The 22,656-nt window shown below is 47.1% G+C and overlaps 1 protein-coding gene across 17 annotated transcripts in view; it reads left to right on the top strand.

Moving 5' to 3' along the window:
* Window positions 1–22,656, top strand: part of EIF4G3 (eukaryotic translation initiation factor 4 gamma 3) — a 441,067-nt gene that overhangs the window by 184,641 nt on the left and 233,770 nt on the right. The gene's annotated exons all lie outside the window — the stretch shown is intronic.

Genomic DNA, 22,656 nt, shown 5'->3' with positions numbered 1-22,656 from the left:
TTATGTACTTGGTGCAGAAGAAGAACCCTCTGAAGGTTGAATACACAATCATTTTAAAAAGAAAAGGAGTACTTGTGGCACCTTAGAGACTAACGAATTTATTTGAGCATGAGCTTTTGTGAGCTACAGCTCACTTCATCGGATGCATTCAGTGGAAAACCATTTTAATCGGTTTACTTGTACGAAAAGCAGTGGATCATTATGATTTATTTAGTTTGGCATTTTTAAAGTTCTTCTTCGAGAGATGGTCCCTATTGTATTCCACTGAGGGTTTATGCATGCGCGCCCTGCGTCTGGAGCTGGAAAATTTGAAAGTAGTCATGTCCATTGATCCGCTCGTGCACCCTTGCCTTGCATCATGGTTTCGTCCAAGGCGATAAAGGGCAGGGCAGGCCGACTGCATCTAGTTCCTTCTTACTGCTGCATGATCCAAGTAGGAGCTAATTGTGTCCTCTCAGCTCTGATGCACTTTTAAAAGAAGAAGTTGTAGAAATTGTCTACAGTTTGTTTTTATTCTACTGTTTCTTATGTAGTTTAGTTTTTAGTAGCAGGTTTTCTAGGATTTGGACTTCGGGGGAGTTTGTTTTTCCAGTCCCACCCGCACCACTGTACCCACATGTGGATACTGGATTATACTGAAGGTGCCAGGATTCAAGATCCTGCCCATGTTCATTCTCAAACAGCAATGGGCACCAATGCTCCATCTACTGCTTGGAAGAAGCCCACATTTCATCAAGGTGCAGTATCTGCCAGTCCTTCCCAAGCTGCACAGGAGAAGGCCAGGCTCTCTGCTGCAAGAAGTACCTCATGGGGCCACCCCCAATGGCCACAGGCACTGTCATAAGAAGGGAATCATAGCTTCACTCATTCAGTTTTCCCAGAGAGGTGAAGAATACCATTGAGGACCTTCCATTCGATGAGTCACACCTGTTCAATCAGAAAACTGACGAATCCCTCCACTCCCTCAAGGATTCCAGAGCTGCACTTCAATTGCTCGGTATCTATATAGCTGAACCCAAGCAAAAATTGTACAGTCCATCGCCTACACAGTGTTTTGGGTCTCCCCAGTACTTCCGCCAGAGGCCATACAAACCTCCTGTGAGCACCAGAATCTGCCATGATCCCGCTTTCTGGACCTGCCTTCACAGTCTTCATTATCTCACATGCAGTCCACTCAGAAGAGATATTTCTGAGTGCCAATAGAGAGCTGTCAACTGTTGTGTCCACTGCCATGCGACCAAGCACCCCCTTCAGGTTGTCTATCACTCTTCTTACCAGCTTGGAGTGCAAGAACAATGGATAAGCAGGTCCTGGATGTCATCCATTATGGCTATACAATCGAGTTCACCACGCTGAGAGGCTCATGGAACTGGGATTGTTTAATCTGAGGAAGAGAAGAATGAGGGGGGGATTTGATAGCTGCTTTCAATTACCTGAAAGGGGGTTCCAAAGAGGATGGAGCTAGACTGTTCTCAGTGGTAGCAGATGACAGAACAAAGAGTAATGGTCTCAAGTTGCAGTGGGAGAGGTTAAGGTTGTATATTAGGAAAAACTTTTTCATTAGGAGAGTGGTGAAACACTGGAATGCATTACCTAGGGAGGTGGTGGAATCTCCTTCCTTTGAGGTTTTTAAGGTCAGGCTTGAGAAAGCCCTGGCTGGGATGATTTAGTTGGGGATTGGTCCTACTTTGAGCGGGGGGTTGGACTAGATGACCTCTTGAGGTCCCTTCCAACCCTGATATTCCATGATCCTATGATTCTATGCTACCTCATGCACATCCCCCCGTCCTGTTCCCTTTTCAGGGCCCACTCTCATGACAGCATCCTTGCCTTAGAAGTATACTCTTTCTTGTAAAGAGGAGTGATAGAGCACATTCCTCCAAACTATCAGGCACGGGGTTGTATTTTACTTGCTTCCTGATACTGAAAGAGACCAATTCTGGACCTCCATTGACTCAGTCTCTTCATCCACAAGCCCAAGTTTCATATGGTTACCTTAGCAGCCATCATACTGTCACTAGAAAAAGACTTGGTTTATTGCTCTCAATATTCAGGATGCCTATTTTCACATGGATATCCATCCAACCCACAGGAGATTTCTGAGGTTCACGGTTGGCCCTCAACATTTTTAGTACAGAGTCTTACCGCTGTTTCCTGGGTCTTCACCAAGGTTTTCTTTGTTGTAGCGGCCCATCTCATGCATTCTGGAGTCCTTATTTTCCCCTATCTTGACAACTGGCTTCTCAGTGCGATCCAGAGAAGAAGCTCATCTCTTGACCTCCGTGTTGCTCAGACTTCTTTCATCCCTTAGGGGGGCGTCAACAACAAAAACCCCTTTGATACCCATGCAGTCCCTAGAATTCATAGGGGATTCCATCAACTCGGTCCCAGCCCACACTTATCTACTAAGGGATAGTGTGACAGGGTCGGGCCAGATGGCTACAGGAGAGTGATAGAAGGCAGATATATTAGCACCAGGTTAAGTAGGTCCCCTTTCCCTGGGTAAGGTAACAGGGAAGGTTCCAGAACCATCAGGAACTTTCTGGAAACAATTAAGGTGCACAAGTCCATGGGGCCGGATGAGTTGCATCCGAGAGTGCTGAAGGAATTGGCGGCTGTGATTGCAGAGCCATTGGCCATTATCTTTGAAAACTCGTGGCGAACCGGGGAAGTCCCGGATGACTGGAAAAAGGCTAATGTAGTGCCAATCTTTAAAAAAGGGAAGAAGGAGGATCCTGGGAACTACAGGCCAGTCAGCCTCACCTCAGTCCCTGGAAAAATCATGGAGCAGGTCCTCAAAGAATCAATCCTGAAGCACTTGCATGAGAGGAAAGTGATCAGGAACAGCCAGCATGGATTCACCAAGGGAAGGTCATGCCTGACTAATCTAATTGCCTTTTATGATGAGATTACTGGTTCTGTGGATGAAGGGAAAGCAGTGGATGTATTGTTTCTTGACTTTAGCAAAGCTTTTGACACGGTCTCCCATAGTATTCTTGTCAGCAAGTTAAGGAAGTATGGGCTGGATGAATGGACTATAAGGTGGGTAGAAAGTTGGCTAGATTGTCGGGCTCAACGGGTAGTGATCAATGGCTCCATGTCTAGTTGGCAGCCGGTATCAAGTGGAGTGCCCCAAGGGTCGGTCCTGGGGCCGGTTTTATTCAATATCTTCATAAATGATCTGGAGGATGGTGTGGATTGCACTCTCAGCAAATTTGCGGATGATACTAAACTGGGAGGAGTGGTAGATACGCTGGAGGGGAGGGATAGGATACAGAAGGACCTAGACAAATTGGAAGATTGGGCCAAAAGAAATCTGATGAGGTTCAATAAGGATAAGTGCAGGGTCCTGCACTTAGGACGGAAGAACCCAATGCACAGCTACAGACTAGGGACCGAATGGCTAGGCAGCAGTTCTGCGGAAAAGGACCTAGGGGTGACAGTGGACGAGAAGCTGGATATGAGTCAGCAGTGTGCCCTTGTTGCCAAGAAGGCCAGTGGCATTTTGGGATGTATAAGTAGGGGCATAGCGAGCAGATCGAGGGACGTGATCGTTCCCCTCTATTCGACATTGGTGAGGCCTCATCTGGAGTACTGTGTCCAGTTTTGGGCCCCACACTACAAGAAGGATGTGGAAAAATTGGAGAGAGTCCAGCGAAGGGCAACAAAAATGATTAGGGGACTGGAACACATGAGTTATGAGGAGAGGCTGAGGGAGCTGGGATTGTTTAGCCTGCAGAAGAGAAGAATGAGGGGGGATTTGATAGCTGCTTTCAACTACCTGAAAGGGGGTTCCAAAGAGGATGGCTCTAGACTGTTCTCAATGGTAGCAGATGACAGAACGAGGAGTAATGGTCTCAAGTTGCAGTGGGGGAGGTTTAGATTGGATATTAGGAAAAACTTTTTCACTAAGAGGGTGGTGAAACACTGGAATGCGTTACCTAGGGAGGTGGTAGAATCTCCTTCCTTAGAGGTTTTTAAGGTCAGGCTTGACAAAGCCCTGGCTGGGATGATTTAACTGGGAATTGGTCCTGCTTCAAGCAGGGGGTTGGACTAGATGACCTTCTGGGGTCCCTTCCAACCCTGATATTCTATGATTCTATGATTCTAAGGTAGACAGGCTGATTAGAACACCTGGAGCCAATCAGAAAGCTGCTAGAATCAATTAAGGCAGGCTAATCAGGGCACCTGGGTTTTAAATAGGAGCTCACTTCAGTTTGTGGTGTGCGTGTGAGGAGCTGAGAGCAAGAGGCGCAAGAAGCTGAGAGTGAGAAGGCGTACTACTGGAAGACTGAGAAGTACAAGCATTATCAGACATCAGGAGGAAGGTCCTGTGGTGAGGATAAAGAAGGTGTTGGGAGGAGGCCATGAGGAAGTAGCCCAGGGAGTTGTAGCTGTCACGCAGCTGTTACAGGAGCCACTGCAGACAGCAGCAATCCACAGAGCCCTGGACTGAAACCCAGAGTGGAGGGCAGGCCTGGGTTCCCCCCCATCCCACCAACTACCTACTCGATACCGGAGGAGTTGAACTGGACTGTGGGTTCCACCAGAGGGAAAGGTCTCTGGCCTGTTCCCCGATCCATTAGGTGGATCAGCAGAGACTGTGGGGATTGTTCTTCTTCCTTTCCCCATGCTAGCCAGTGATGAGGCTAAGTGAGTGGCAGATTTGAGTCACAAAAGTGGCCAAACTGAGGGCTGCCATGAACCTCTGAGGTGAGAAAATCCGCCAATAAGTGCAGGACTCACCAAGACAGAGGAGGAACTTTGTCACAATAGGTTACGGACTCTGCAGGAACTTTAGTTAACAGTCCATCTGTCCCAGTCAGGACTTGCTTATCCCTCCTTGACCATATGGCAACCTGCACATACGTCACCGCTTTCACTCACCTCCACCTCCGCTATCTACAGATGTGGCTCCAGGAAGTGTATTCACCCATGCAACGTGTCCTGGATCTTGTGCTGACAGTTCCTCCCACGGTGCTGTTTTCCCTCCATTGGTGGATGGACCTGTAGCAGGTCTGAACAGGGATCGCCTTTCTTTCATACTGTGGCAGAACGATAATCACAGACACATCCCTCGCAGGATGGGGAGCACACATGGGTGACAACATGGTGTAGGCAATATGGACCCCCTGGGAATCCAACATGCACATCAACATTCTGGAATTCCGAGCCTATGTGCCTATCAAGCATTTCTACCTTCCGTTCACTCCCATCTTGTTCTTATCATGTCAGACAACCTCCACAATCTATTACAGTAACAAACAAAGGAGCAAGAGGTGGCGGGCAATCTATGGGATTGGTTCATTGCCTACAAGATCCTTTTGTCGGCAGCCTGTCTTCCAGGTACTCGGAACGTGATTGCATACTTTCTCAATAGAATATTTGTCGCTGATCAGGAATGGGAGCTTCATGACTCTGTAATAAACCACATCTTCAGTTTCTGGGGGACTCCGACCAGAGATCTTTTTGCCTCCCACGACAAGAGCAAATGAAGCATGTCCTGCTCAAGAGGGGGTGTTGGTATCCACTCTCAAGGTGATGTCCTCATCATCCGCTGGTCAGACCAGATCAACTATGCCTTCCCCCCTCTCCTACTGCTCCTGCGAGTCCTCTACAACAGGGATTCTCAATCTTTTTCTTTCTGAGCCCCCACCATGCTATAAAAATTCCACTGCCCACCAGTGCCACAACAGCTGTTTCTTCTTTGAGTATTATCCCTATGGGTGCTCCACTGTAGGTATGCTTGCATCTCTGCGCTGCTGATTGGAGAACTTTGGTAGCAGTGTCTGTTAGACCAGCACATGCGCTGTCTCTCCTCGTGCCCTTCCATGAGACTAACCAGCACGTGTAGGCTAACCCCCTAAGTTCCTTGTCAACCACCCCTGACTAGAATCATAGAATCATAGAATATCAGGGTTGGAAGGGACCTCAGGAGGTTATCTAGTCCAACCCCCTGCTCAAAGCAGGACCAATCCCCAATTAAATCATCCCAGCCAGGGCTTTGTCAAGCCTGACCTTAAAAACTTCTAAGGAAGGAGATTCTACCACCTCCCTAGGTAATGCATTCCAGTGTTTCACCACCCTCCTAGTGAAAAAGCTTTTCCTAGTATCCAACCTAAACCTCCCCCACTGCAACTTGAGACCATTACACCTTGTTCTGTCCTCTTCTACCACTGAGAATAGTCTAGAACCATCCTCTCTGGAACCACCTCTCAGGTAGTTGAAAGCAGCTATCAAATCCCCCCTCATTCTTCTCTTCTGCAGACTAAACAATCCCAGTTCCTTCAGCCTCTCCTCATAAGTCATGTGTTCCAGACCCCTAATCATTTTTGTTGCCCTTCACTGGACTCTCTCCAATTTATCCACATCCTTCTTGTAGTGTGGGGCCCAAAAGTAGACACAGTACTCCAGATGAGGCCTCAGCAATGCCGAATAGAGGGGAACGATCACGTCCCTCGATCTGCTCGCTATGCCCCTACTTATACATCCCAAAATGCCATTGGCCTTCTTGGCAACAAGGGCACACTGCTGACTCATATCCAGCTTCTCGTCCACGGTCACCCCTAGGTCCTTTTCCGCAGAACTGCTGCCTAGCCATTCGGTCCCTAGTCTGTAGCGGTGCATTGGGTTCTTCCATCCTAAGTGCAGGACCCTGCACTTATCCTTATTGAACCTCATCAGATTTCTTTTGGCCCAATCCTCCAATTTGTCTAGGTCCCTCTGTATCCTATCCCTGCCCTCCAGCGTATCTACCACTCCTCCTAGTTTAGTATCATCCACAAATTTGCTGAGAGTGCAATCCACACCATCCTCCAGATCATTTATGAAGATATTGAATAAAACCGGCTCCAGGACCGACCCCTGGGGCACTCCACTTGACACTGGCTGCCAACTAGACATGGAGCCATTGATCACTACCCGTTGAGCCCGACAATCTAGCCAACTTTCTACCCACCGTATAGTGCATTCATCCAGCCCATACTTCTTTTACTTGCTGACAAGAATACCGTGGGAGACCATGTCAAAAGCTTTGCTAAAGTCAAGAAACAATACATCCACTGCTTTCCCTTCATCCACAGAACCAGTAATCTCATCATAGAAGGCAATTAGATTAGTCAGGCATGACCTTCCCTTGGTGAATCCATGCTGACTGTTCCTGATCACTTTCCTCCCATATAAGTGCTTCAGGATTGATTCCTTGAAGACCTGCTCCATGATTTTTCCAGGGACTGAGGTGAGGCTGACTGGCCTGTAGTTCCCAGGATCCTCCTCCTTCCCTTTTTTAAAGATTGGCACTACATTAGCCTTTTTCCAGTTATCTGGGACTTCTCCCATTCGCCACGAGTTTTCAAAGATAATGGCCAATGGTTTTGCAATCACAGCCGCCAATTCCTTTAGCACTCTCGGATGCAACTCGTCCGTCCCCATGGACTTGTGCACATCCAGCTTTTCTAAATAGTCCCTAACCACCTCTTTCTCCACAGAGGGCTGGCCATCTATTCCCCATGCTGTGATGCCCAGTGCAGCAGTCTGGGAGCTGACCTTGTTCGTGAAGACAGAGGCAAAAAAAGCACTGAGTACATTAGCTTTTTCCACATCTTCTGTCACTAGGTTGCCTCCCTCATTCAGTAAGGGGCCCACACTTTCCTTGGCTTTCTTCTTGTTGCCAACATACCTGAAGAAACCCTTCTTGTTACTCTTGACATCTCTTGCTAGCTGCAGCTCCAGGTGCTATTTGGCCCTCCTGATTTCATTCCTACATGCCCGAGCAATATTTTTATACTCTTCCCTGGTCATATGTCCAACCTTCCACTTCTTGTAAGCTTCTTTTTTATGTTTAAGATCCGCTAGGATTTCACCGTTAAGCCAAGCTGGTCGCCTGCCATATTTACTATTCTTTCGACACATCGGGATGGTTTGTCCCTGTAATCTCAACAGGGATTCCTTGAAATACAGCCAGCTCTCCTGGACTCCTTTCCCTTTCATGTTAGTCCCCCAGGGGATCCTACCCATCCGTTCCCTGAGGGAGTCGAAGTCTGCTTTCCTGAAATCCAGGGTCCGTATCCTGCTGCTTACCTTTCTTCCGTGTCAGGATCCTGAACTCAACCAACTCATGGCCACTGCCTCCCAGATTCCCATCCAGTTTTGCTTCCCCCACTAATTCTTCCCAGTTTGTGAGCAGCAGGTCAAGAAAAGCTCCCCCCCCCCCAGTTGGCTCCTCTAGCACTTGCACCAGGAAATTGTCCCCTATGTTTTCCAAAAACTTCCTGGATTGTCTATGCACCGCTGTATTGCTCTCCCAGCAGATATCAGGAAAATTAAAGTCACCCATGAGAACCGGGGCGTGTGATCTAGTAGCTTCTGCGAGTTGCCGGAAGAAAGCCTCATCCACCTCATCCCCCTGGTCCGGTGGTCTGTAGCAGACTCCCACCACTACATCACTCTTGTTGCTCACACTTCTAAACTTAATCCAGAGACACTCAGGTTTTTCTGCAGTTTCGTACCGGAGCTCTGAGCAGTCATACTGCTCCCTTACATACAGTGCTACTCCCCCATCTTTTCTGCCCTGCCTGTCCTTCCTGAACAGTTTATAACCATCCATGACAGTACTCCAGTCATGTGAGTTATCCTACCAAGTCTCTGTTATTAGAGACGGAGTCATTAGCAGTCCATCTGTGATAAGTTAGCTTCTTTAGCATTTTTATATGTTAGTCTCCTCAATCTTAGTAATAGTTTTATCTCTTTATTTCTCTTAAAAATAATAAAAAAAAACAAACACAAAATCTTTATTTCCCCTGCTTTTTTTGTCGGGGACCCCTTCCCCAAGAGGGCTATGCCCAAGCTTCAAGAAGTGCCTTTCCTGCAAAGAGGCCACCCCTGTGGTAGACAAGCCCTTTCGCTGCATATGCTGCCTTGGGGAAGGTCACATTCCACAGAAGTGTTATCTCTGCCAACAATTCAGACTCAGATTTCCAAAGGACAGGGAGTTGAGACAGAAGATCATCTTCATGGAGACAGCTCTCCAGCCTTCCTCAGATCCGCGCCAGGAGTCACCCAGAAGACGCAAGTCTTCCTTGCAGCCCTCAACATCTAAGAATTATGGGTCGAAGAAATCAGCCATGGACCCCTATTGTAAGACATCAAAAAAGAGTGTGGTGGGTCCCCAGAGTGGGTCCCGAGCTAGCTGCAAAAGATCATCAGCACACTCGGTTTCATCAGCACCAAAACAACCCAAGCTTGTTACCATGGCTCACAAAGATCTGGACTGGCAGGTACCGGTGATGCACCTAAGGACGTGATGGGCACAGGTACTGAGCCAATGGTACCGAAGGACAAAGATAGGAGCAAGCAACACTCCAGTAAGAAGATGCTGCAGATATGCACTGTACCTTTAGCACAATCATCGGTGCCCCATCCAGCACTGGAGCAGTTGGTGCAGGCAAGATTTCCAACTTCCTCAGTACCATCAACGGCACCAGGTCGGTCGGACAGCCAGAATTCCAGCACTCTCTGATATACCAGCGTCTCCTCTTCTCGGCACTCGGACTTCGGTACTGAATTTTCTCCAAGTACGGGAGCCTTCTCTGGTGCCCTGCCATGCATCTTCACTTTCTAGGGCAAATCAGAGGTCGTTTCCCACCAATCCTTCCATGCTCCCTATTGTGCTCGCCATCAGGAGGCTCCTCAGGTATATCCTCAGTCTGTAGTGCCACCACCATGGTATGGCCAGCCATGAGCACCACCACTGGGCTTTGTTCCATTGACCCAGTGAACATACTGGGATCCCTGGGTGGCATATTGCCCTCACACTTCTCAGGCTTCCAGCGTCGCCAGTGAGCCCTCAAGATGTTTTTGGCTACAGTATGCAGAACCTTGAAACCTCCAGAGTAGATCTTGGAGGAACAGGAGGGTGGACTTGAGTATGAGGTTACTCCAAGGACCAACATAACTTCCTCCTGTCCAAATGAGGCAGTCATGCCCCCCGCCCACATCCTTAGTCAGTGATTTCCGGCTCTTCTAGGACTTGGCAAAAAGGGTTGCAGACATACTGCAGATACACTTGGAGGAAATCAAGGACACTCACCACAAACTCCTTAACATCTTACACTCTTCCTCATCCTCCAGAATAGCCATCCCTATCAATGAGGCTCTCCTGGACTCCGCAAAAACTATGTGACAAACCTCAGCATCAGAAATGGCTCCTTGTAAATGGGCTGATAAAAAATATTACGTCTCAGCTAGGGAGATGGGATTTCTTTTCTCCTACCCTCCCCGTAACTCCATCGTTGTGGACATGGTAAACTCCCAGGGCCATCAGCACCAAATGAGATCCACCCCCATGATAGGGATTGGAAGCCCTTAGACCTCTTCGGGAGGAAAATCTACTCCTCTGCCACATTGCAATTTCAAATGGCAAATTATCAAGCCTTAACAGCAAAGTATGACTAAGTTAACTATTCAAAACTCAACAGATTTAGTGATCAGTTCCCAGAGTCAGAGCATGACCAGTTCCGAGCTATTATCCAGGAAGGGCATCTAATAGCCAGAACAATGTTCCAGCCAGCCCATGGTGATGCAGCTGATACAGTAGCCCAGTTCATCTTCAGAGTGGTGGTTAAGCAACATGCGTCGTTGTTACACCTTTTGGGCTTCCCTAAAGAAGTGCAAATGACTGCTGAGAACCTTCCCTTTGAAGGCACCAAGTTGTTTGCGGAGAAGATAGACGCATCCCTCCATACCCATAAAGATTCCAGGGCTACTCTCTGCTCATTAGGGATCTATACGCCTAGAAAAAAAAGAAAATATAGTCCGCGCCCCAAAAATGAATCATGTACCGCTCAGTACCTGACTCACCACTTTTATGAACCTCAACAAAAGAAATGTAGGTTCTCCAGACACAAACAATCAGGTCCACAGCCTCCCACATCACAAACCTCAACCTTCAGACATCAATTTTGACATGTTTGTTAAGGTGATGACAGACCACTGCTCTCAACGACTACAGCTGACCAGCCTATCCTACCCATTTAGCTAACGTCTTGCCATGTTCCACAGCACTGGGAACACATAATGTTGGACTGATGGGGCTTGGAAATCATTCGCAAGGGTATTCTATCCACTTTACCTCCCTCCCCCCTCATAACACTCTTCCCTGTCTCTCTTTAGGGACCCTTCTCACAAGAGTTTACTACGAAAAGAAATAGATTGCCTCCTCCAATCAGGAGCCATAGAACCAGTACCTCAACATCTATGAGGCAAAGCTTTTTACTCTTGCTGTTTCCTACTACCCAAGAGGAAGGGTGGTTGGAGACCCATACTAGACCTCAGAGCACTCAACAAGTTTGTCAAAACTCTGAAATTTAAGATGATCACTCTTGCAGTGATAATTCCAGCATTGGAACAGGGAGAATGATTTTCAGCCCTCAAAATTCAGGATGCCTATTTCCATATCTCAATCCTACCCTCCCACAGATGGTTCCTCAGATGTACTCTAGGACAAGACCACTACAAGTACAGAGTACTCCCCTTCAGACTCTTATCAGCTCCGAAGATATTTTCCAAGGTTCTTTCACAAGTGACAGGTTTCAGAGTAGTAGCCGTGTTAGTCTGTATTCGCAAAAAGAAAAGGAGTACTAGTGGCTCCTTAGAGACTAACCAATTTATTTGAACATAAGCTTTCGTGAGCTACAGCTCACTTCATCTGATGTAACTAGTCACTAGTGAATGCTCATGTTTGTTCCTAGGGGATCATTCTCTACCCTTACCTAGACAACTGCCTCTTCAGAGCCCACTTCTTCAGTGAGGCTTGCTGGTTACCAAAACCGCAATAGACTTGTTCACAGAACTGTGCCTACAGATCAACGCCCAGAAATCAACCCTCACCCCGGTACAGCTCCTGGAACTCATAGGGGCCCACATCGACTTGTTACAGGCCAAAGCATTTCTACCTCAACACAGGTTCCTGTCCTTGGTCATGCTCATAGAGACAGAACAAAAAATCCCCCAAATATCAGCCAGACTGCCTCCAACTCTTATGGCATATGGCAGCCAGCACAGCAGTGGTACCTCATGCCAGGCTTCACATGCAGTGTCTCCAGATGTGGTTAGGCTTGGTCTACAGACTAGACAAACCTCTGTCACTGCCCACCGAGATCAAGAACTCCCTAGACGAGTGGAAAAACCCAGGAGATGTTTGCAAAGGGCTTCCCTTTTCACAAAGTTCCCTGTTGTTACTTCTTACCACCAATGCATCCCTGGTAGGATGGGGCTTGCAACACAAAGCGAGTGGTCGTCTGTGGGGACATCTCTCCACATTTACCTCCGGGCAGTCAGGAATACCTGCACCCGTTTTGTCCCACTGAACAAGGAAATACACACAAGAGTCCTAACACACAGCATAGCATGTTTGCATTATATAAATTGACAGGAAGGAGCAAGGTCACCCTCCCTCTGCACAGAAGCACTAAAGTTATGAAACTGGTGAAACATTACACTATCAGCAGCCTACCTGCTGGTCACAAAAAACTTGATAGAGGACAGTCTCTGGGTCCCCCTCCAGATCCGTCATGTTGGCCCTATTGAGGACCCTGGCTCCAATACTGACCCATCATCCTCACCGGTTGCTGCAGTGGCTTCAGTGTCCCCCTTGCCCCCTGATGACTTCCGTCAATTTCAGGATCTCCTGTGTAGAGTTTCACATTCCTCTGCTGGAGATCGAAGACACCAGCATAAGCTCCTGGACATTCTTCACTCATCGGCACCGGGTACAGTTGCTCTGCCAATCAATAATGCCATCCTCGAGGCAGCTAGAATAGATTGGCATACGCTGGCCACATGTACACCTACCCCTAAGGGGGCAGAAAAACTCTACTATGTACCTGCTAAGTGATCTGAGTTTCTTTTCTCGTACACTCCCCTCCCCAATTCACTTGTGGTCCAGGTGGCGACGAAACACCGTTCCAGACAGCAGCACCCATGCTCCACTCCATCCAATAAGGAGGGCAAATGGTTGGACCTTTTGGGCCACAAGGTCTTCTCCTCAGCCAGCCTTCAATTCAGGATTTTGAGTTATCACCATTACTTGCCAAATACAATTTCCTGAAACTGAAAAAGCTGAAGGAATTTGCTGAGAAACTGCTGCAGCAAGATTGGGGCTGCTTCCAGGCAATCTTAGAGGACATGACTTCAGTCAGCTGTAGATGCAGCAGATAATTCATCGCGCTCTATGGCTATTGGCATACTCATGTGGAGGGAATTGTGGTTCCATTCCTCTGCTTTCCCCAGGGAAGTACAAAATACATCAAAGACCTTCCTTTCAGTGAATCCCATCTTTTTAACCAGTAAGTGGACAATTCCTTTCACACCCTCAAAGATTCAAGAGCCACACTTTGTTCCTTGGTTGTTTACACACCTGCACCAAAGCGTAAATTCTGCTGCCCGCCGCCCATGCAACATTACAAATCCTCCTAGTTTTTTCATCAGAGATCTTACAAACCACCACAGAAGCATCAAAAGGCTCAAAGATCTCGTCCTCCGGGTCCTCCTTCACAGACTTCCTCCTCATAGATGCAATCCCCAGAGAAAAGATATTTCTGAGAAACTCTAGAGAGCCGTCAACCATCTTGCCTACTGCTAGCACTCTTTCTAACAGCTTGGAGTGCAACGTCAATGGATAAATGGGTGCTAAATGTCATCCACCCTGGCTATATGATCGAGTTTGTCATGCTACCTCATCTACAGCCCTCATACCCCCTGCCCTGATCCCTACTTAGAGACCACTCTCATGACAGCATCTTCACCTAAGAAGTGAACTCCTTACTACAGAGAGGAGCAATAGAGGGGGTTCCTCTGGAATGTCAAGGGTTAGGGTTGTATTCAACTTACTTCCTGATACCCAGAAAGAAAGGTAGGTGGAGGCCAATTCTGGATCTCTGCCTTTTCAGTCACTTCATCTGCAAGCCCAAGTTTTTTATGATTACTCTAGCAGTGATGATCCCCTCCTGCCTTATCCAACCCACTCCCCCCCGCATGCTGCTGAGAGCGGCAGGATAGGCTTATTGGAAAGCCTGGGAGGTGGGCAGGTGCAAGCCACGCTGCCTGTGTGGCAGTGGTGCTGGGGGGAAGGGGGACAACGGGGGAGGGGCCGGGGGTTAGCCTCCCAGCTGGGAGCTCAGGAGCCAGGCAGGACGGTCCCGCAGGCCGTAGTTTGTCCACCTCTGCCATAAACCCTACAGGATCATTAACAGATGTATGCCCGTTACAACGGGGGACTTTCCATTCCCCCCCAGGACAGAAAAAGACACCCCCTCTGTGACCCCTCTTTTATACACCGATACAAAGAAGTTACATATTATACCTCTAACATGGTTAGTTACCACCCTTTACCTTGTATCTGTTGGTTGAGCAAAACATCTCTATCCATCATCCTGCCATCCTGACCTTATCTTTAAGGGAAGTCCATGTGTCCTTGTATCGTCTTCGGGGAGTGTGTTTCCACTATAACCTTGTATCGGCATGTTCTGGTACTACCCTTCTGGAATGTGTTTCCTTAGTGCCCAGGAGTGCTTGTGTTTTTGCATGCCAGACCTGTTCTTGCCAAGTTCATGTAGTGGATAGTGAACCTGCAAGCAAGTATCTGCTTTGTAACAGGGCCTGACTTTTGCTCATATCTTGACTCTTGCTATAACTTTGCTTTATCTCAGCGGGGCCTACTTTAGTTCAGGTCTTAGGCTCATACCAGGCCCCTTTTACCAGGCCTTATGTCTCAGTCTCTCTCTTTCTACTACTGTGCCATGTGGTTTACGGCTATTGGTATGCAAGAGGCCTACTTTCACATTCATCCAGCCCACAGACAGTTCTTGAGATTCAAGGTTGACTCACAGCACTTTCAGTTTCAGGGTTCTTCCCTTTGGACTCACGACTGCTCCCAGAGCCTTCACCAAGGTGTTTTCCATTGTGGCTACATCAGGCATTATGGGGTCCTTGTATTCCCATATCCTGGCAACTGATCCTGGTGACATAATCCAGACATAAAGCCCAAGTTTCAACCTCCATGTTGCTCAGCCTCCTTTCCTACCTTAGAGTCAGCATCAACAGAGAAAAATCAACCTTGGACCTCACACAATCCCTAGACTTTATAGGGGCATCCATCAACTCAGTCGCAAGGTGAGCGTACTTACCGTGCAAGAACTCAGAACCTGCGTCATCAACAATCCTTCTGTCCCAGCCAGGACTTGCTGATCTCTCCTTGGCCACATGGCTTCCTGCCCATATGTCACCACCTTTACTCAGTTCTACCTTCACTGCCTTCAGATGTGGCTCCAGAGGGTTTACTCATTGTGACACATGGCCAGAAAGGCTTAAGCATCCAAATTCAATCTTTAGGGACATATTGGTAGATAATAGAAAAGGAGTACTTGTGGCACCTTAGAGACTAACCAATTTATTTGAGCATGAGCTTTCGTGAGCTACAGCTCACTTCATCGGATGCATACCGTGGAAACTGCAGCAGACTTTATATATACACAGAGAATATGAAACAATACCTCCTCCCACCCCACTGTCCTGCTGGTAATAGCTTATCTAAAGTGATCATCAGGTTGGGCCATTTCCAGCACAAATCCAGGTTTTCTCACCCTCCACCCCCCCACACAAATTCACTCTCCTGCTGGTGATAGCCCATCCAAAGTGACAACTCTTTACACAATGTGCATGATAATCAAGTTGGGCCATTTCCTGCACAAATCCAGGTTCTCTCACCCCCTCACCCCCCTCCCAAAAACCACACACACAAACTCACTATCCTGCTGGTAATAGCTCATCCAAAGTGACCATTCTCCTTACAATGTGCATGATAATTAAGGTGGGCCATTTCCAGCACAAATCCAGGTTTTCTCACATCCCCCCACCCCCATACACACACAAACTCACTCTCCTGCTGGTAATAGCTTATCCAAACTGACCACTCTCCAAGTTTAAATCCAAGTTAAACCAGAACATCTGGGGGGGGGGTAGGAAAAAACAAGAGGAAATAGGCTACCTTGCATAATGACTTAGCCACTCCCAGTCTCAATTTAAGCCTAAATTAATAGTATCCAATTTGCAAATGAATTCCAATTCAGCAGTTTCTCGCTGGAGTCTGGATTTGAAGTTTTTTTGTTTTAAGATAGCGACCTTCATGTCTGTGATTGCGTGACCAGAGAGATTGAAGTGTTCTCCGACTGGTTTATGAATGTTATAATTCTTGACATCTGATTTGTGTCCATTTATTCTTTTACGTAGAGACTGTCCAGTTTGACCAATTTACATGGCAGAGGGGCATTGCTGGCACATGATGGCATATATCACATTGGTGGATGTGCAGGTGAACGAGCCTCTGATAGTGTGGCTGATGTTATTAGGCCCTGTTATTATTTCCTCTTGTTTTTTCCTACCCCCCCTCCCCCCAGATGTTCTGGTTTAACTTGGATTTAAACTTGGAGAGTGGTCAGTTTGGATGAGCTATTACCAGCAGGAGAGTGAGTTTGTGTGTGTATGGGGGTGGGGGGGTGTGAGAAAACCTGGATTTGTGCTGGAAATGGCCCACCTTAATTATCATGCACATTGTAGGGAGAATGGTCACTTTGGATGAGCTATTACCAGCAGGATAGTGAGTTTGTGTGTGTGGTTTTTGGGAGGGGGGTGAGGGGGTGAGAGAACCTGGATTTGTGCAGGAAATGGCCCAACTTGATTATCATGCATATTGTGTAAAGAGTTGTCACTTTGGATGGGCTATCACCAGCAGGAGAGTGAATTTGTGTGGGGGGGTGGAGGGTGAGAAAACCTGGATTTGTGCTGGAAATGGCCCAACCTGATGATCACTTTAGATAAGCTATTACCAGCAGGACAATGGGGTGGGAGGAGGTATTGTTTCATATTCTCTGTGTATATATAAAGTCTGCTGCAGTTTCCACGGTATGCATCTGATGAAGTGAGCTGTAGCTCACGAAAGCTCATGCTCAAATAAATTGGTTAGTCTCTAAGGTGCCACAAGTCCTCCTTTTCTTTTTGCGAATACAGACTAACACGGCTGTTACTCTGAAACCTGTAAATATAGTAATATCACTGTATTATCTCTCTTTGAAGTATATAGCAAATCACCTGTGAATGGTGAAAAACAGGCAATTTCCTTATGGTAATCTCTGTAGCTAATTACCGGTGATGCTTAGGAAATATGTCTAGTTCAAAGTCTTGATGATTGCCTATTGTTCACCTAAGGACTCCGTGCTGTCAAGAGAAGGCCTGGAACTGTATAAAGGTGTCTTGGTATCTCAGATCTGCTTGATGCTTTATGCAGGGGAAGCTTGAGTCGTCAGACTGAGATCTCCAGTTCCACCTGGATCACCCTGGATATGAACATTGGACTATAACCTATGGACTAATTCTGAAAGAACTCTTTGCATCTACAAAGTTCATTACCTCTACTATGAAACTGATCTCAGAAGTGTACTAATGTTTGTGTGTATACTGATCTTTCAACCAATACTCACTCTCTCTCTCTCTCTCTCTCTCTCTCTCTCTCTCTCTCTCTCTCTCTCTCTCTCTCTTTTTTTTAAATAAATTTCAGTTAGTAAGAATATTCATTAGCTTGGGAGGTAATGTATCTGATCCTTTGGGATTGGTAGAACTTTCTTATATGATTAATAAGATTTTCAGTAATCCTCCCCATATTTGAGTTGGGTGTCTGGGTGGAAGTCCAAGGCTCGGCTGCTATAAGGGAACTGTGTTTTGGCTTCTGGGTAACAATAAGATATTACAGAAGTTGTTTTGTGCTCGCTGGGTAAATCTAAGTATTGGAACATCCACCAGTTTTGGGGATTATCGGCCCCATTCTTTGCAGTATGCCTAATTGAGTAACCTCAGTGTGGCTCCCCTGGGACCCCGTCACACTTGCCCACACATCAAGCCATGGACCTCGTGTTGACAGTCCCTCCCGGGGCATTCCCTTCCCTCTCCTGGTGGAAGGACACACATCTGGTCTGTGTAGGGGTTCATTTTCTCCCCTCATCACCAGACAAGATGATCATCACTGACACATCCCTCGTAGGCTGGGGAGTGCATATAAGTGATCGCATAACACAGGGAAACTGGACTCCTCAGGAATCCAGGAGGAGAATCCACATCAACATTCTGGAATTCCGGGCTGTAAGTAAGGCTATGCCAAGCATTTCTCCCATTCATCTGCTCCCATCATGTTCTTATCATGTTAGACAATACCACCATTGTTTGCTACATCAACAAACGGGGTAAGAAGTTGACCACTCTATGTGCAGAAAGCAGTCAACCTCTGCAATTGGTGCATTGCCCACCAGATCCTCTTATGTGCAGCCTGTCTCCCAGGGACACAGAACATGATTTCAGACTTGTTCAGCAGGCAGTTTGTGATCATCCATGAGTGGCAACTCCATGACACCATGGTATGACATCTTCGACCAACGTGGGACTCTGGCCAGAGACCTCTTCACCTCCCTTGCCAACAACAAATGCAGCACATACTGCACCAGAGGGGTCTTGGTCATCACTCTCAGGGTGATGCTCTTGTATTCCTCTGGTCAGACCAGATCAACTATGCCTTCCTTCTTCTCCCGCTCCTACGATGAGTACTCCACAAGATCAGATGAGACAGTCATTCTGATTACCCTTTGCTGGTCCAGAAAGTTCTGGTTTCCCAGCCTCCTTTGTATGTCTGCCTGTCCCCCAATTCCCATCCCTGCTTTCCCTGATCTACTGATGCAGCACAATGGCAACATCAGATATCCCAGTCCCACAAGTGCTTCACCTCATAACATGATATTTGGATGGACATCTTTTCTAGAATGGCCATGTTAATCAAAAGTGAAAAATATTTTGTCTACCAGCAGGAAATAATCTACTAGGTCAAGTGGAAATGTTTTGCCTTTTGAGCCCAACAAAAGGGACTTCCCCCAGAAGTGGTGGGGATTCCCCTCCTCCTGGACTATCATAGAATATCAGAGTTGGAAGGGACCTCAGGAGGTCATCTAGTCCAACCCACTGCTCAAAGCAGAACGAATCCCCAACTAAATCATCCCAGCCAGGGCTTTGTCAAGCCTGACCTTGAAAACTTCTAAGGAAGGAGATTCCACCACCTCCCTGGGTAACACATTCCAGTGTTTCACCACCCTCCTAGTGAATAAGTTTTTCCTAATATCCAACCTAAACCTCCCCCACTGCAACTTGAGACCATTACTCCTTGTTCTGTCATCTGCTACCACTGAGAATAGTCTAGATCCATCCTCTTTGGAATCCCCTTTCAGGTAGTTGAAAGCAGCTATCAAATCCCCCCTCATTCTTCTCTTCCGCAGACTAAACAATCCCAGTTCCCTCAGCCTCTCCTCATAAGTCATGTGTTCCAGTCCCCTAATCCTTTTTGTTGCCCTCTGCTGGACGTTTTCCCGTTTTTCCACATCCTTTTTATAGTGTGGGGCCCAAAACTGGACACAGTACTGCAGATGAGGCCTCACCAATGTCGAATAGAGGGGAACAATCACGTCCCTCGATCTGCTCGCTATGCCCCTACTTATACATCCCAAAATGCCATTGGCCTTCTTGGCAACAATGGCACACTGTTGACTCATATCCAGCTTTTTGTCCACTGTAACCCCTAGGCCATTTTCTGCAAAACTGCTGCCTAGCCATTCGGTCCCTAGTCTGTAGCGGTGCATGGGATTCTTCCATCCTAAGTGCAGGACCCTGCACTTGTCCTTACTGAACCTCATCAGATTTCTTTTGGCCCATTCCTCTAATTTATCTAGGTCCCTCTGTATCCTGTCCCTACCCTCTAGCGTATCTACCTCTCCTCCCAGTTTAGTGTTATCTGCAAACTTGCTGAGGGTGCAATCCACACCATCCTCCAGATCATTTATGAAGATATTGAAGAAAACCGGCCCCAGGACCGACCCTTGGGGCACTCTAATTGATACTGGCTGCTGACTAGACATGGAGCCATTGATCACTACCCGTTGAGCCTGTCAATCTAGCCAACTTTCTATCCACCTTATAGTCAATTCATCCAGCCCATACTTCTTTAACTTGCTGACAAGAATACTGTGGGAGACCGTGTCAAAAGCTTTGCTAAAGTCAAGGAACAACACATCCACTGCTTTCCCCTCATCCACAGAGCCAGTTATCTCATCATAGAAGGCAATTAGATTAGTCAGGCATGACTTGCCTTTGGTGAATCCATGCTGACTGTTCCTGATCACTTTCCTCTCCTCTAAGTGCTTCAGAATTGATTCCTTGTGGACCTGCTCCGTGATTTTTCCAGGGACTGAGGTGAGGCTGACTGGTCTGTAGATCCTCCTCCTTCCCTTTTTTAAAGATTGGCACTACATTAGCCTTTTTCCAGTCGTCCAGGACTTCCCCCGATCGCCACGAGTTTTCAAAGATAATGGCCAATGGCTCTTATCTCCTGTCTTTGAAGGCATTGGGTCTTGCATTCAACTCTCTTAAGGTCCACCTAGCAGCAATTAGCACCTTCCTTCCCCCCGTGGAAGGGCACTCTGTCTTTACACACCTGTCGACGTCTAGGTTTTGGAAAGGCCTCTAGACCCTTCCCACCTGTACAATGCATTGCTCCCCAGTGGGACCTCAGCCTAGTTCTATCCATATTTGTGAAACTGCCCTTCCAACTGCTGGCATTGTGCTCTATGTTCCTCCTTTCCATGAAAGTCACCTTCCTTGTTGCTATCACTTCGGCAAAAAGGGTAGGTGAACTTGGGGTCATGATGGCGGACCCTCCTTTCACAACTTTCCATAGAGATAAAGTTTCCCTGCTCCTGCATCCCAAATTTCTGTCAAAGGTCATCTCCCAGTTTCACATTAATTAATCCATTCACTTACCTCTTTTCTTCCCAAACTCATACGCCTCGGAAGAGGAACGACAACTCTACTCCTTTAAGACACGTCAGGTCTTGGCCTTCTACCTGCAGAGGAAAAGACCAATCAGGAAATGCCCCAGACTGCTTGTTGCAGTAACTGAAAGAGTTAAAAGTCAAGCAGTCTCCACACAGAGAATCTCCAAGTGCATTTTGGGGTGCATTATACTCTGCCACCAATTATCTGGACCGCTGCCACCCGCTGGGGTGTGGACTCATTCCATGAGAGCCCAGACTTCTAACATGGCCTCCTTCCACAATGTGCTGTTCTGGGATATATGTAGAGTGGGCACGTGGAGTTTGGTACACACTTTGCTATGCATTATGCCTTGGTGCAGGATTCGGCAGCAGATGCCTCCTTCGGTGTGGCTGTTCTCCTCTCAACCTTCCATCTTCATCCTCGCACCCTTCTCCAACTTAAGTACCGCTTGTTAGTCACCCTCCGTGGAATACAGTAGGGACCATCACTCAAAGAAGAGGTTACTTACCTTTAACTGGAGGTTCTTCTAGATGTGAGGTCCCTGTCTGTATTCCACTTCCCACCTTCCTTCCCCTCTTCTGCGATCTATTCGATTTGCGGTGGAGAAGGAACTGGAGATGCAGTCAGTCCATCCTGCACTTTATCGTATCAGACAAAACCATTAAGCAATCCAGGGCCCATGCACAGACCAACAGACACTACTTTCAAATTCTCTGGCTCCAGCCGCATGGTGCGCATGCATAAACTCCTCAATGGAATACAGATAGGGATCACACATCTTGAAGATCCTCCAGTTACAGGTAAGTTGCCTCCTCTTTTCATTTTATTCCAGGCTGGACTCCAGGGATTAATTCCCAGGGCTTTATTTTCAACAGAACATACATTCATATAGCAATCAGTCCCTGACAAACTAATGTCTAAAATACGTTGGGATCTAGTCATGGAGAGAACAGGTGAGGATCACTCTCAAAGATTCTTTGAAATATGAAACTAGAAGTTACACAGAGAATTAAGGGTGAAATGTTCGTCCAGTATCTGGATGTAGACTAACTACCACTAAAGCTCTATGGAGGGGGAGCAAAATATGACAGAAAAGCCCTCAGACAAGCAAAAGGGGAAGAATAATAGCTCTGTTGTATGCTTCCCTCAGCCTTCAGACTCTTGGAAGACCCAAACTCTCTAATTCCCTAGGGTCAGACCTCCTCTGCTTTGGGAGCTGTGTGGTATAGGACAAGAGATAGGAGGGGCAGGTAGTTAACCAGCTGATTTCTGAGTGAGAGGTTACTCAGTTTAAGTAAGAGTTTAACTGCCAAAGTAACTTTTTTGTGCCTACTACCCTCTGGTGGGTCGCGAAGGGTAGCAATGGGTCCCTTGGAAGCCATGGTAGTATAATGGAGGCAGGCCCTTCACAGAGGGACAGCCTTATGTCTGCTGGATTTTCTATTGCTTATTCTCCTTAGGATATGTTGCATTTGAAGGCCATCCCTATCACCTTCTCTTTAGATCATCAGATCACTTCCCTCTTTGGGGAGAAACAAGGAGACAGTTGTAATATTTTCAAAGAAGTCTTTACCTTCCTATGGATTTTTTCCCAAGTGTGTGTATGTGTGAGGTTGTGTCCCAGAGAATTTACTTATGTGGCTACTAATGTATGTATGTTCAGCTATCTGATTCTACAGAAGAAACCCTGCCAAAGGGTTGGAAATGCTGTGGGGGAATCAGCAAACCCACCTGCATGGT

Source organism: Lepidochelys kempii, chromosome 18, assembly GCF_965140285.1.
Source record: "Lepidochelys kempii isolate rLepKem1 chromosome 18, rLepKem1.hap1, whole genome shotgun sequence".
In the NCBI taxonomy this organism is placed as follows: domain Eukaryota; kingdom Metazoa; phylum Chordata; order Testudines; family Cheloniidae; genus Lepidochelys; species Lepidochelys kempii.
Note: the sequence above shows the minus strand (reverse complement) of the source record. Positions and strands in the feature narration are given on the sequence as shown.